The sequence below is a fragment of the Chanodichthys erythropterus genome, chromosome 14 (genome assembly GCF_024489055.1).
Source record: "Chanodichthys erythropterus isolate Z2021 chromosome 14, ASM2448905v1, whole genome shotgun sequence".
NCBI classification, from domain to species: Eukaryota; Metazoa; Chordata; class Actinopteri; order Cypriniformes; family Xenocyprididae; genus Chanodichthys; species Chanodichthys erythropterus.
The window spans coordinates 28,637,871-28,653,697 of record NC_090234.1 but is presented as its reverse complement, the minus strand read 5'-3'; positions in this window follow the sequence as shown (position 1 = coordinate 28,653,697).

Sequence of the window (15,827 nt, the reverse complement as noted above, 5' to 3'; positions counted from 1 at the left end):
AGGAATAGAGCACAAATAAACATTAAAGCAAACATTAAACATCAAATCAAAAAAAAATAAAAATAAAAAATACAAAAAATATATTTAACCAAATAAAGTTTGCTAAAATTTAAATGATAAAAAGTTGACTTTTTTATGATTGCAAAATGTTAGCGAATCACCCTCATAGTTAATGTGATGAACTACAACTGTGTGAATTTGAAAAGATCTGACATCCAACAAAAGTCACCTTAAGGAGCTAAAAAGTAATTGCACAATTGCCTACTTAAAGGGATAGTTCACCCAAAAATGAAAATTTGATGTTTATCTGCTTACCCCCAGTGCATCCAAGATGTAGAGGACTTTTTTTCTTCAGTCGAATGCAAATTATGATTTTTAACTGCAACCGCTGCCGTCTGTCAGTCAAACAATAGCAGTGATTGGGAACTTGAACAATAAGAGTCGAAAAAACTTCCATAGACAAATCCAAATTAAACCCTGCGGCTCGTGACGACACATTGATGTCCTAAGAGACGAAACGATCGGTTTGTGCGAGAAACCGAACAGTATTTATATAATTTTTACCTCTAATACACCACTTTGTCCAACTTCGTTCAACTTCCGGTTAGTGAGGTCGGATCGCGCTCTGACAACGGAAGTGATGTCTCGCGCTCATTGAAGTATAATCGCGAGACATCACTTCCGTCATCACAACGCGTTTTTTGACCTCACTAACAGGAAGCTGAACGAAGTTGGACATAGTGGTGTATTAGAGGTAAAAATGATATAAATAATGTTCGGTTTCTCGCACAAACCGATCGTTTCGTCTCTTAGGACATTAATGTGTTGTCACGAGCCGCAGGGTTTAATTTTGATTTGTCTAAGCAAGTTTCATTTACTGTTATAGTTGAAGTTCCCATCTACTGCTATTATTTGACTGACAGACGGCAGCGGTTGCAGTTAAAAATCATAATTTGCGTTCGACTGAAGAAAAAAAGTCACCTACATCTTGGATGCACTGGGGGTAAGCAGATAAACATCAAATTTTCATTTTTGGGTGAACTGTCCCTTTAAAGGTGCTCGAGTAACTTCCTGTTGAAGTTCGAAGTGTTGTCAAACAAAACTAGCTAGACCCTCCCTCATCCTCCTCCTCCCCTCCGTGCTTCCTGAAACAGTCATGAACGCGCATTTAAAATCATTCTTGTCGGTTATTGGCTGGAGCGTGTTTATTATGATTCGTGGTCCAGGCTGCACCAGTTTGTTTTTATGGAGCTTGTGGTGACTACAGAGACCGCGTTTTTTTACAGTGTGTTCAGGGGACAGGCAGCTAGTGGATAGTGAGATGTTTGCTGTTTGTAACAAAAAATATGTTTTGGCCTAAAAACATTAGCCTACTTAGAGCACCTTTAATTTAAACGTACACTTAGTCCTGACTCCTGGTTTCACAGACAGTGCTTAGTTTAAGCCAGGATTAGGCCTTAATTCAATACAAAGACATTTGAAAAACAATTAAATCAAAATTCTGTATCTTATTTATCAAATCAATCGTGTTTCTATTACATTAAGTATCCTTTTCAACCGCTTAGATGTCTAAGATTGTGGCTTGTTTGAGATCGTTTGAGATGCCGATGCCGCATTTTGCGCCAGTCCCTGCTGGAGAGACGCATGAAATCAAAGTACCGCGAGAACGTTTGGAGAGCATTTGTGCTTTTGAATCGCTCTCGCGGTACTTCGATTTCATAGGCCGATCGGTCTGCGCAGTGCCGATGCATCGATTCGTGAACAAGCCCAATAACAAGATTGGGATGCCACGCAGAAGTTGTGCGTTTCCTGGCTGTGGAAAAAAACATAATCTTTGCATAAGCTTCCGAAGGATCCCGATGTCAGAGAAAAACGAATTCAGTTTATTTTTAACGAATGTCCTAGTCATGTCAGTGCTGACTTGCATGTTTGTACTGGAATCAACTGTTCTGGAATCAGCAAGGACCCCGCAAACTGTAAGTCACATATTTCATTTTTAAACCGGTAATGACAATTACATTCATAATGATTAATCTTAGTATTTTTTTTACTTCAAATAACACTCTTATAATGGCTGAAGCTGTTGAGTTTTTCTGGACGCTCTTACACTATAATGAATCTCTTACTGCATTTAAATCTACTATGCATTGTTAGTTATGGTGAAAGAATTTCGTGAGAGTTTGAAATTGTGTTGCAATGACGAGATGATCCTTAAGGCTCACCATTTTATTATTTGCTTACCTTGATTGTCTTCCAAACTTTCAGACGTGCCGACTCCGAACCCTCCGAACCTATACTCCGAACTCTCTCTAACTTCTCACACGCAACTGACCCAGCAAACACAATAACGTTGTAAAAACGTTTTTTTCACGTTGTGAAAAGGTCGTGATAACGTTTTAATCGGACGTATTTAATACGACAGATGTCGGGTTTTTTTTACGTTATAAATACGTTTTTTCACAACATTGCAGAAAAGTCTTTATAACGTTTTTATCACGTCTGAATGTCTCCTTGCAACGTTTTAAAAACGTACTTGACACGTCCAAACTGGTACTTCATATGCTGCCATCAAAATGTTTTTTTTAGTGTTATCTTTCCAGATAAAATGACTAAAACCATATAAAACAAATATATAAAACATAAATGTATAGTAAGATAAATACATTAAGTGGTGTATTTTATATTTCTTTATAATTCATCATAAGCTATTATGTCAGTTTACAACATTTCTGTAAATCTGAATATTCAGCAGAACTTTTTTACATTGCACTACCCTACCTGTAGAGCAGACCACGGGTTGTTGTCCATTGTATAAGCCTACATTAACATATATGTAGGCCTAATAATTTATACTACACACAAATTTTGTCACTCATATTTATTCACAAAATGTAAAAAAAGTAACATGATATGGAAAAAAAGGTAAATATGTAAATAAATAAAACACATGAAAATTATGCAATGACTGGCGAATTTAAATATGGATCATTAACAAATTCCAAGAAATTTCAGAGGACAGATGTTTTTACAGAAGAAAAAAACATTTAATTTGTAAATTGTAAAGTATTTCATTTTAAATAGATACAAATTATTTTATTGCGATTATAATAATTATATTTTAATCACTTGTTTGCAGTAAAACTAATGCTTATATTTTAAGGATTTTTTTCAACACAAATTACAGATATATAGGCATCGGAACTTAAAAAATATATATTAAATAAGAAGTTTATTGTTCAATAAATACCTGATTTTGAGAAACTATGTTAGCGATTTCTCGATTTTTCAGCGCTTTCATTGCAGGTTACATTGTTATGCCAGTAGGTGGCAGCTAGGAGCTGTCTTAATGACATAGTAAACCCAAAAATGAAAATTATGTCAATATTATTACTCACCCTTGTGCTGTTCTACAATATTAAGACCCAATACTAATATTAGTAGGCCCGCTGTACTGTTTTAAACGTTTTAGTACCTCTCTGGGCACTGAAAGTGTAAATTAAAGGATTAGTTCACTTTCTGAATGACAATGTCCTGATAATTTAGTCACCCCATGTCATCCAAGATGTTCATGTCTTTCTTTCTTCAGTCGAAAAGAAATGAAGGTTTTTGATTAAAACATTCCAGGATTATTCTCCTTATAGTGGTCTTCAATGGATCCCAGATGGTTGAAAGTCAAAATTACAGTTTCAGTGCAGCTTAAAAGGGCTTTAAAATGATACCAGACAAGGAATAAGAATCTTATCTAGTGAAACGATCAGTCATTTTCGAAAAAAATAAAAAATAACTGTATATGATTTATAAACACAAATGATCGCCTTGCGAGTGCTCCTGGGTTGTGTATGCTTCAAAAAGCTTACGCTGTATGTCCTACGCCTTCCCTATTCAACTTACGGAACGAACCCGGCACCAGTTCAGTTTTTTTCCGTACGTAGAATAGGGAAGGCATTGGATATACAGCATTAGAAGAATACGGAACATGAAAGCACTCGCAAGGCGATCATTTCTGTTTATAAAGCATATGCAGTTGTATTTTTAAAAACGGCTGACCGTTTTGCTAGATAAGACCCTTATTCCTTGTCTGGTATCACTGAAAGCCTTTAAGTTGCACTGAAACTGTAATTTTGACCTTCAATCGTCTGGAGTCCACTGAAGTCCACTATAAGGAGAATAATCCTGGAATGTTTTCATCAAAAACCTTCATTTCTTTTTGACCAAAGAAAGACATGAACATCTTGGATGACATGGGGTGAGTAAATTATCAGGACATTGTCATTCAAAAAAGTGAACTAATCCTTTAACTTGCTGGCAATGGAGGCCTCACTGAGCCATCAGATTTCAGCAAAAATATCTTAATTTGTGTTCCGAAGATCAACGAAGGTCTAACGGGTGTAGACTGACACAAGGGTGAGTAATTAATGATATTATTTTCATTTTTGGTTGAACTAACCCTTTAATTGCTGATCCAAACAGTTATAATGCCGAATTCTGTAACCCACTAAATTATGTGACCCTAGTAGGTTATAAGGTGTAGGTTATGGAAATTTATCATGGTTTTACCATGATTAAAAGCAAAAAAATATAGTCATTGTAGTAATTCCATGGTTACCACAAATGAACCATGGTTCTGCTAGAAAAACAGTTTTAACTATGGTATTTGTGTGATTATACAAATGGTAATCAATACGTCAAAAAAACAACAACAACAAAAAAAAAACAACAACAAGATTTTACTATAGTAAAACCATGGTTAATTATCAAAAGGGTAGGATTAGGGTTAGGTTTAGTCAGATTAGGTCAATGCAATGCCTATAGTCATATGATTTGGTAGGTCACAGAATTCGACACAACACCAGAAAGAAAGAATGTTATAAACATTTGTCTGCATGCACCCAATTCTGAAGCGAATAATAATATGCTAGTATACAGCAATCCATATGAGAAGTCTGGTGTTGAAGGTGGATCTGGAACTGACTTCTGTCCAGGTTGTCACAGCATCTCGTCTTCACAAACTGCCCTGAAATGCAATTCACACACCAACAATGATTGTTATTAATATAATGTGAGGCTCTTACATTCACAATGCTCAGTACTTTTTTATTATCATCTGTCTCATTTTGAATTATGTTGGACCTTACTGTAGGTTGCTAACTCTATACCAAGTGTCCTCAATGCAGAGTTAAACAAGATGGCCATAGAGGACTCAAAAAATATTTGATGAATTTTTTGAATACTTGATAAACTTTTGATCAAACTTTAACATGGAAGAATCTAGGAACATAAACAAGTTGTCACAGGGCCAACAAAATGTAGTATTCAATGTCAGGTTTATTAAAAAAAAAAAAAAAAATAGAATAGAGGTGAAATGCAGAAATGAGAAAGAATAATATACAGAACATATATATGTGTGTATATATATGTGTATATATATATACATATATGTGTATATATATATATATACATATATATGTATATATAGGCTATGTGTGTTTGTCTGAGTGTGTGTGTGTGTGTGTAAAAAAAAGTCTTAAGATGCCAGCATTTACATTTGTAGCTTTACTTATTTAGTATTCCTCATACAATGTCACTTAATTATGTTTGGACGCAATAAATATAAATTATTCATATATCTGACGCTCCTGAAATCACAGTGCAATTTTAATCAATATTTATTTACCATGAAATATCAAAACATGTTTGAAATAACGTTAGTTTCACCCCATTTTCATGCTCTATATAAGTGACGTCACCGATTAACAGTACACCGCATACTTTTAAGTTATATTTTCTAATCATCCATTGACAAATTGGCAGAAAATCATTTACAAAACTATCAAAACCTCTAATCTACACATAAAATGTGATTAAAAGCCCAAACTTTCATAAATAAGAGTTTAAGTCAAGTTAGTCTACCTCTTAAAGTTAGCCTAACGGTTGAGATTCTAACGATCTTTTTCCAAAGACAACAAACCTTTCTATGAAGAAAATATTCAACAGAAGCTTGTCAATTACATGTATGAACGTGTCAAGAACAGTTGTATGTATTATTTGTGTAATTTTAGGCACTAAACTTACCTGAAAGCAGTGAAAATAACAGTGACAGACGGTCGTGCTCTTGCTTGACACTTGTCAGTTGGTTGAGTTGCCGCCTGGTTGCCGCCCCGTTTCCATGGTGACTCCAATCCGATTGCTCACGGGACTCGAAATGTTAAATGCGCACGCCAATTAAACATGTCAAAAGTTAAGCAGCTATCGTTTACATTACAGCGTTAAAACAATAGGCTACTGATGGAGTCAAGGGCGTAGATTTGGTTTCAACATTGGGGGGGTTGAGCGTTGGTATGCTGCCTGTTTTTTTTGTGTTTTTTTTAATTAAAAAAAAAAATCTGTTTTATGTGTAGCGTTATTGGATAATTTATTTCTTCTCTATCTATCTATCTATCTATCTATCTATCTATCTATCTATCTATCTATCTATCTATCTATCTATCTATCTATCTATCTATCTATCTATCTATCTATCATAACTTTATGGAATAACTATTCATCAAATTCTAACATAACGGAGTGATTCTAAAAATAAATAAATTATGTTATTGAAACCGCCAGTAGGTGGCAGCGATTCGACGTTTTAATGAGTGAGCTACTTAAATCGTTCATTCAGCCAATTCATTCAAAAATCAGATTAATTAAGGAAGAAAACAAACACCGATTTGAATACTTTTGTCACTGATAAGACGCTATTGAAAAATGAAGTAACAAAATAGATGGCTGTTTTAGTAATTGGTTACAGTTACACTGATAGTTATGGCTAAATTGCAATGGATTAGCTAGCTAAAATATATGTGGAGTGTACTTAACTATTACAATGTTTTCATACCTCCTTCTCAGTACATGCTTTATTCTTTTTAACGTCTCTCTTTGAACAGAAGTTTAATATAGTCGGCTGGGCAGCGGTTCTCTTCTTTTTTGGTGCTACCCGCTCTCATTCATTCAAACAGTAGAGCGCCACTGGCGTTGTTTTGGTGAAAATGCGATGCGCATTGGTTGGGCGTTACCAATCGGTTCAATGGAGGGGGGGGGGGGGGGGGGGGGTATTTTTTTACTAATTTATTATGACAAACACATATTCGATTATAAACAAAATTATTGTTACAAAATAAATGAATTATACATATTTTAGTATAGATCTACTGTAATTTTCATGTTGAAATATTGGGGGGGGGGGGTTGTAACTGATGGATTTGAATATGGGGGGGGGGTTAATATAATATAAAATAATATAGCATTAGAATACTTACGTTTTCTTTTTCTTTTCTTTTTTTCTTTTTGACTAAAGAAAACATATGTTTTATATACCAGAAATGATCAACGTGGTGTACAAATAAAAGTAGGCTATAGGCTATTGCACAACAAATAATAAAAAAAAAACAGAATGTATGTGTTTTGGCCCTAGCATAGTCTTTGTTTTGACATGGTTGTATTTTGGTACTGTCATGACGTTTTTTAAACGTCGTATTCCAACGTGCAGATTACGTTATTTTAACACCTGAATAAAACGTCTCCCAAAAGTTGCAATTTGGTATAGTTTCGTTTTCGTAGTAGACAAACGTGATATTAACGTTTTTTTGACTACTTAAAGAAAACATACCAGCTTGGTATTTTCACAACGTTTTTAAAACGTTTTATTTTGGTTACATTATTTTTTTATTTTAAAAAACGTTTTTAAAACGTTTTTAAAACGTTGTACTACAACATTACCTAATTGCAACCAAAATACAACGTTGTGAAAAGTTGTAAAAACGTTTTGTGTTTGCTGGGGACATATCAGGTGCAAGGTTTTCAGCCAATCAACGATCAGATAATACTGCAGCGAGAACGTTGTAGGGAGATGTAACAGCTGTGGGCCTTAAACTCCTCTCCTGTCATTATACGCTGCGGTCTAGTCATCAACAGAAAATTAACGGATTGAGAGGGGAGAAAATGGGTTTTGGCGTGACATTTCTTGCGTGTGCGTGAGAGCGTGAGATTGATGCTGAAAGCGTGAGTGTCACGCCAGATGCGTGAGAGTTGGCAACCCTGTGTAAAGGGGTGTCGCAATATACGGTATTGACGATAACCGTGATATTCAAAGCATGAAATATCGATATCGTGTTAATTTAGGGTGTGACGATTATACCGGTATTGGCGATAACCACGATTTAAAATGAATAGGACGCTTATGATATCATGACATGTAAATACTCCAGCGCCAGTACCTGGTTGAGCTCTCAGGTGGCAGTATTGCACATTAACGCTGACGCCTGTCAAACAAGAAGAAGACGCCCAGCGCGCGCAGCGCCCGAGCGGGAGAGTGAGAGGCTCTGTTTACACACCCGAAAAAAGTAAATAAGCTCGACAGTATGGGAGTTTTTCGGCTCCTTTTAGACAGCCCAATCCGCAGTATTTTACTAGCTACAGTCAGTGCGAAGGGTGGCAACACCATCAACCTCTTACCCACCTCCGTGTCCATCACCCTGCAGATTACTCCATTTTACAGAGAGTAAGTTGCGATTATTTTACTAGTCATGGAATGGGAAATGTTATATTAACCTGTTAACAGCGATTTTCTGTGTTCACGTATTTAAATAAAGGGTGATTAATTTAAGTACCGCGATTTCTTTATTCGTCTTACTCAGCGTGATGTAACGTTAGATATGCATGCAGTTATTTGCCCTCAAAATTCAAGATACACGGGCATTTTTGCCCCGACAATTTTTTTGTCATTATATCATATTATAATATGTAGTTGTTTTACAATATCACACGAGCAAAAGTGCCGTTTTCCCCAAATCAGCACAAATGCAATGTTCCTTCAACTTGTTAAATGAACAATGTGAGTTACATTTGTTTTTTTCTTTATTTCGCTAACGAACATTTCAAAATGATGAACAGCAGAACAAAGCCCCATGCAACAGAAATGTTTTTGTTACTGACTGAATCCGAGTTTAGAACGAATGAATCCGAGCTTCGTCCCTGAATGAATCAGTCATTTGAACGAATCCTTTGACTCACTCACTCATTAAGACAGTGTCTTGCTGCCACCTACTGGCAGTTTAGTTTAGTTTCATATTTAAGGGACATTAAAAAGTTAAATTTAGAAAAAAATGTTTAAATATTTAAATATTAAATTAAATTTATGTAGACAAATTATAAATGCTGTGTAAATATATTAATGTCACTTCTCATTCTGTGTCACCTCTGTATTACAAAGATGGATTTTGTTGATAATGATTTCATTTGATTGGAAACAGCCATAGTGTAGCCTATAGGCTACTATGTTAGTATTCATTTTTATTTCTTCAGGTCTTAAAAAACCTTAAATTTGACTTTAAAAAATGTGCAGGAACCATGAAAGAGAAAAACTAAATAAACAAAGTAAAAAATATTTAGACTGATAAATTGTTCACCCCAAGGATTCTATAAATATCGCGATACCGTGATATTTTTTGGCCACAATAACCGTGGTGTGAAAAATCCAATATCGTGACAGCCCTGTGTCAGCCAATCAGAGCAGTGGGTGTTTACACTGAAGTCTCACTGCAGACACGCCCCTTCAAACAACGTTCAAATAAGAGGCCTAAAATCAGGGTAGAAAATAGCTATTTATTTCTAAATTATGACAATTAAAAGCCATATTAACATTATAAGTGAAACATAATATAATAATAATAAAAAAAACATTTCATGGCCCTTTAAGGCAGCTCAAATATACAAGAATTTAGTCCGGAACTAGTCTTAAAGGGTTAGTTCACCCAAAAATGAAAATTATGTCATTAATGACTCCCCCTCATGTCGTTCCACACCCGTAAGACCTCCGTTCATCTTCGGAAGACAGTTTAAGATATTTTAGATTTAGTCCAAGAGCTTTCTGTCCCTCCATTGAAAATGTATGTACGGTAGACTGTCCGTGTCCAGAAAGGTAATAAAAACATCATCAAAGTAGTCCATGTGTCATCAGTGGGTTAGTTAGAAGTTTTTGAAGCATCGAAAATACATTTTGGTCCAAACAAAAACTACGACTTTATTCAGCATTGTCTTCTCTTCCGGAAGCATTACACTAAGAAATGTAATTTTTTTCAGCTCTAAAAAATGCTTCCTTCTATCTAGTTTAATGTTCATACACTATAAATAAGCACATTTACTTTAATAAAACAGGTTTTAAAACTAACTTGGAGCAAACACTGAACCTAAATTTGCATGAACCATGGCAACATACATATGGCGTGAACACAACCTGCTACAGGGCAGTTTTTACTTCAGGTTTCTTTGTTTACTATTAACACATAAACTACCCATCTGGTTGACTGAACTAATTCCAAACTGTTTTTTTGAAGCAATAACTCTTAGCAGTGATGTCATTGTGTGGCCTCATGGGAGCTCTATTCTGCTCTGGGGGAAATGTCTCTATCATAAACATGCAGTTCCTGCTATTGGATCCTGATGAGGGAACAAAACACCCTCTGAACAGGAAATGGTCTATCAATTAAGCTGCTTAGTTTGATCAATGAAAACTCTATGTTCAGAATGGAATACTAGCATACTGTGTTTCTAGTAGAAACTGCATGGGGTATACAAAGATAAACATTTCAGATAGTGTGCTACTTTATTGTCACATGTCCATATTACATTACATGCTAATTCGGTGAGTTATGTCCATCTTATTTGCATTTGGTAGTCCAATCAAATAATCAAGAAAGAGTCAAGAAAAAGATATCAGTGCATTGCATTATGGGAATTGTGACTGGGGCGGTACCCTGACAGCTGCTGACAGTGTTTTAGCTGAAAGAGTCCAAATTGCCTCTAATTTTCTATGCTGTAAATATTATGGCTACAAAACCCAAATTGGGCTAGTGTCCAATCTGTTTCTACTAGCAAAACGCAAATGTGTTATCAGTCCATGAAAGGTCATATTTCATATTTTCTCTGTTTGGATCTAATCTGGGTGCCCTCATTAAGGTCTAATTGATGTCAGTGTGCAATTATGTGAGTCAATGGAACGGTGCTCATGTCGAGAGGAAGCGCTAGACTCACGCGTTTGATGTCAAAGCCGATCTCGCCACCGAATCTATCTGAAAGCAGCATCTGCCCGTAGCTGAGCGATACTAATTGTTTTGATACCTCCTGTCAGCTTGTACTTGCTGTGTCTGAAAGATAGAAAGAGCAAAAGGGAAGGATATTTGGGATATACAGAACAGTGAGTCCTGGAGTGATACGTCTGAGACTGTTGATAATATAATGTGTTTTATATATATGAGTGCTGCGGGTTCCATTTTAAAAATTCTTTTAAAAAATCTTTATGAGTTCACCAGTGGGAACAAGAAGAAAAATAATGAGAATAAATGAGATTAAGTAGTTGATTACACCCTTCCATCCTCACTAGGCTAGGTACTTGATGGTGAATACTGTAATTATTTTAATTTATTTAGACATTTGAAAATATAATAATTACATACAGTCTCCTTACAGTCTTAAGTTCCAGAGGAATGTGTTCAATAAGCTCTAGTTTGAATGAAGTACCATAAATTCCTAAATTAAACTCGCTGTTCATCTAACATCTGTTCTTCTGGCTGTTTAGACAATCTAACTTGTCTGTCCAACACTATATGTTCTTTATCTCTCTCAATCAATGATTCAATCCATTGATTCATTGTTCAGGCAATTGAATGTTCTGCCCACTGATCAATATAGTAATCAGTCAGACCTTCACACATCAGGGCAAAGGACCACTAAATAAGGAACCTTATTTCGCATCCACGTCATAAATGAAATGAAAGAAGTTGATCTGTAGGTAGGGGAATGTGAGAATTGCAGGCACATGTCCTTGTATTACAATTTCATTTATGAACCTGCAGCATTAAATCACATATAAAACATGCACATGCAGACATGCACAGCTGGTGGCACGTGCATACGTGACCCCCTGATTTATGACCGGGCAATTGAAGGTGGCGCTGTGGTTAATGTGATTTATATGTTACACGAGCCACACCTCTTCTTGTTAGAGGTTAGCCATGCGGAAAGGCTGTTCAGGATTATTGTCTATTTAACCATGACCTCTAAAATGCTAAATGCTGATGCAGGCACCAGGGCTACGATGAAATCTTGAGTAATGCAACGCTGCATATTACTTGATCATCCATAAATGTAAAAATAGAATCAGATGGGCCTATATCTTGCTGGCTCAATTCAGGTCATTTACTCACCCTCACATTTTTTCCATGGAACACACATGTGAATTAATTTCAATATAATGAAATTGAATGAGGCGTGGGCCTGTCAAAGTCCAAAACATCGAAAATCAACATAACTACATAAATTTTGTATTATTATTGCAAATATTTATATTTCAAATCCCTGAAGCTACATGTAAGCACTCTTTTTAATCTTTTTAACAATTCACTTGATCACTTTTCACAATAGTCTTTTTAATTTGGGTCATATTTGGGCCGACTTGGATCACAGGTGCTGTTCCTTAGTAAAAAAAGGAGAGTTAAAATTGAAATTTATCATAAAATTGATGCATTAGCTTTTAGATGATGTTAAGCAATATACTTTTGGCTTCTCTTTTTACATGAAGCAGGGAAATATTTCGGTTTGATTTAATGTGTGACAGTGTAATGAGATTATCATGTTTTATATATGCTAAAATCCAGTAAAAGCACATCCACTCGGAGAGGGAGAAAAAGATAAACGTCACTTATGGGTAATGGATTTCAATGCATTCAACAGAGACGCCTAAAGGGATAAAAACTGACAAAGCAAAGCAAGTGTTGCTATGTGGCATATTAGTATAGGGAGGATGAAAAAGAAATGCAAAATATACTAAAATTATCCTTTAACACTCTCTCAGGGAATTATAGTAGGTTCTAGTTTCAAGTACAAGCTTTTTGGCATGAGATTGTTTGGTCTCACATCAAGCCTTGAATCTTGCCTTGACACTATCCCTTATCAAATAAATGATGCATGAAAGAACAAACATCTATAAGAGAAGGAAGGGCATGGTGAGCAGATTTAAAGGAATGATTAAAGGTGGGGTAAGTAGATTTTCAAGAACGCTGTTGGACATTTTTGATATTTGAAATCAACCCAAACAAACCCACCACTGTCTTCATTGCTCCGCCTCCAAAACTCACTCTCCAATCCTAACCACCCTGCTCCGAGTCAATCTCGAATCCCAGCCCGTTCGGCGAGTGCACAAACAATGACACGAAATAACGCATTCTCTAGCGGTCATCAGTGAGCAGTAGTTTAACTGCAAAACTCTGTAACTCTGCAAAACTGGCCACTGTTACACACGCAATGCGAGTGAATATCTGTTTATCAAAGCTGACACACAACTAGACTTGGGTATCGAGTATCGATTGGAACCGGGACTAGCTTTGCGATTTTCCCGGAATCGTTCAAAATTCGATTCCTAGTTTCGATTCCCAGTCCGCCAACTGGAAGAAGAAACCGCTTAACATCAACGAAGAAGCGTCCACCGAAAGTGTTGGCATAACCGAGCAAGTCGAACATGGATAGCGTGCGTCGGCGGTCCAAAGTTTGGCTTAAATTTTCTAAATAGAACGAAATATCGGCAAAATGCAACATTTGCGGCAAGATTGTTTCGTGCATAGGAGGGTGCACGTCGAACATGATAAAGCACCTCCGAGTTCATGGAGTAGAAATAAATAAATCTCTTCGATGCGCTGCGCTGACCGTCCTCCGCTGCCTCTTCCTCTGGCTCCGACCCCCAGCCTGGCAATCCACACGAGATCCGATTTTTTTCGTATCCGATCTGAGCCACTTCCAAATGTGGTTTTAAATCCGATACAAATCCGATCTCTGAACATGCGACCTATGTCTAAACACGCATATCCGATTCCTATTGTAATTCCAAGCCATCAAACGGCGAGGGCGGCACGTTTGCTCACTAAAATATAGCTTCAATGTTGTATTATGAAGCAGACGTGCATGTATGCACTCGCACTAAAAATTTGCAGCTCAATATTAATGTGGGAACTTTGTCTAACATGAAAGAAATTGCGCACACACATATACCGGTATTCAGCAGCTTCGCGCGCGCGCTCTCTCCCTTGTTCGCTCGAATTCATTCAAAAAACTGAATTCTAAAACTAATAAATGTAGATAAAATATCAAAAACACAAATTGCCTTTATTTTCCGGTCTATATCCGTTCAGTCAGAATTTGTGCTGCAATACATCCATGACAGCTGTTAACTTATCCATTCTGACTAATCATGGCCACTCCATGAATTATATAAATAATTTTAATAGCACGGCCATTCAAAACCCAAGGATCTACTATGTGCATTTAAAACTATCAGTGACGATCATTTTGGGGCAGGAAGTAGCCTAATGTAAACACAGATATCGATACCAGTCGCATCGGATATGGTCAAAAGATCGGATTTGTGCATAGACTTGCAGTGTAAATGCAGCCATACACTCATGTGTAAATGTGTTTTCAATATATTCATAATTTATAATATTTATATTCAAGTTCATAGATTTGATATTTATATTGTAGTTGAAAACAGCCCTGTGAGAAATTCATAGTAAAGTTCATAAAAAGTAAAAAGTTCATAGAATTAATAAATGGAGTAGGTCAGACTATTTCCTTCAGAAAGACCGTTGGTTAGCTAGCTCATTTAAAATATCCTAAACTTTTTTTGACCCTGCCTCTTAAAAGAATCGGAATCGAGAATCGTTAGGAACCGGAATCGAAATCGGAATCGGAATCGTTCAAATTCAAACGATACCCAACCCTACACACAACAAAAAGCTTCACAAAAAATAAAGCACAGTTGATGAACAAACAACAAGGAGGCACAAAAAATAAATGCACAGTACACAAGAGTAAATGCAAAGATTTGTTGTTAGTCGCCAACAGCACAGCATCTCCAGATAATCAATGACTCTCAAACCCAGTGTTACTCACATGTGAAGTGGAATCAAAGCAGCTGCATCTGTTTTCCGGCCTTCTTGCTTAGCTCTGTACAGCGCTGAAAAGCTTTTCTAATATTAACGTGGGTCCCCAGTCATAAACCTTCATTCCAGTAATATTCTTTTGAGCTGTTTTGTATTGTGTCTCATCATCTCTCTTTCTGCATTTTTTTCTTTTTCAAATCTCTTGCTCATTCTATCTCCTCAATCATCATATGCCCCCTAATGCTGATTGGTTACACGTTTGTTGTTGGTGTCAGCCCAACTAACTTCCAAAAAGTTTTTTGAAAAAATACTTACTCCACCTTGAAACCTTAAATGAATATTCCTTCATGATTTACTCACCCTTATGTCTGTATGATTGTTTTTCATCCATAAAACACAAAAAAAGTGTGTTTGTTGTCTTTTCCATTAAACAAAAATGGATTGCAAACGTGCCTTAGAAAAAAAAAAAAAATCAACATTAGGCCTACTGGTGTGCATCTTGAGACAAAGCAATGGCAGTGACATTTTAAGATATGTCAGTGCATGTTACTTTCAGTTAAGACTACTCAAACATGTATTTTAGTCTGGACTAGGCTTAAAGGGTTAGTTCACCCAAAAATGAAAATTATGTCATTAATGACTCCCCCTCATGTCGTTCCACACCCGTAAGACCTCCGTTCATCTTCGGAACACAGTTTAAGATATTTTAGATTTAGTCCGAGAGCTTTCTGTCCCTCCATTGAAAGTGTATGTACGGTATACTGTCCATATACGTACCAAAAATAACAAAAATAACAAAAACTACGACTTTATACAGCATTGTCTTCTCTTCCGGAATCCTTTCCATTGAATTGATTC